The following is a 1,384-nucleotide window of genomic DNA, read 5'->3' as shown; positions in this document are numbered from 1 at the left end:
CACTAAAGCTAAGTCTGAAGGCAACTCAAGCTCGTAAGCTACCTTTCTGAAATGGCTGAGAATTTTGTAAGGACCAACATATCAGGGACTGTGCCTTTCTTGCCGAACCTCTTCACTTTCTTCATAGGAGAGATTTTCAAGTATGTAAAATTGCCAATATTAACTCGAGATCCTTTCTTCTCACATCTTCCTATGATTTCTATCGGCTCTGGGCTACCCTAAGCCTTTCTCTAATCAACTGAACCTTCTCTAACGCATCAAATACTAATTCAGGTCCTACTACTACAGCCTCACCTACCTCAAACTAACCAATTGGAGATCTATATCTCCTACCATAAAGAGCCTCAAATGGAGTCATCTGAATACTAGAATGATAGTTGTTATTATATGCCAATTCGATCAAAGGCAAGTGGTCATCCCAACTATCTTTAAAATGAACAACACACGTTCTTAAAATATCTTCTAGGTTTTGAATGGTCCTTTCTTCTTGACCATCTATCTGAGGGTGAAAAGTTATACTGAGGTGAACTTGGGTACCGAGACCTTTTTAGAATGCTTTCCAAAAATAAGAGGTAAACTGGGTACCTCTATCTAAAATGATAGATACTAAGACTCCATGTAACCTGACCAACTCTCTAATACAGAGTTTGGCATAGTCCTCGCTAAATAAGAAGTATGGACTGGCAAGAAATATGCAAATTTCGTTATCCTATCTATGATAACCCAAATTGAATCATGCTAATGACGAGTACGAGGCAAACCCATCACAAAGTCCATGTTCATTTCTTCCCATTTCCATGTGGGAATACTGAACTCTTGTATGGACCCATGAAGCTCTTGGTGCTCAATCTTAACCTGCTAACACGTAGAGCACTTAGCTACAAACTCTGCGATATCCCTCTTCATCCCACTCCACCAATAGATCTCCCGCAAATTGCGATACATTGTAGTTGCCCCTGGATGAATAGAGTAATGCATACTATGTGCTTTAACAAGAATTTTCCTCGAGTCATCTACACCTGGCACACATAACCAACTTTGGCAATGCAGTATACTATCTCCCCCTTAGGAGAAAACCTCTATTTTCTGATCTCTGACTGACTATTTCAACTTAACTTGACTGGGATCTCTGTCCTACTTTTCCTTCACATTAGAAACCAGAGATAATTCTAAAAAATTTTGCACCCGCATACTACCCTCTGTTGAATCAACTAAGCGGACACCTAGTTAAGAAAGCTGATGAACTTCCAAAACTAACTTCTTCTTACCATTCTCAACATGCTCAACACTACCCATAGACAACCTACTGAGAGCATCTGCCACTACATTGGCCTTACCCATATGATATAAAATACTCATATCATAATCTTTCAACAACTCTAAC

The sequence above is a fragment of the Capsicum annuum genome, unplaced genomic scaffold (genome assembly GCF_002878395.1).
Source record: "Capsicum annuum cultivar UCD-10X-F1 unplaced genomic scaffold, UCD10Xv1.1 ctg2917, whole genome shotgun sequence".
NCBI classification, from domain to species: Eukaryota; Viridiplantae; Streptophyta; class Magnoliopsida; order Solanales; family Solanaceae; genus Capsicum; species Capsicum annuum.
The sequence above is the reverse complement of the archived record's forward strand: the minus strand, read 5'-3'. Positions refer to the sequence as shown.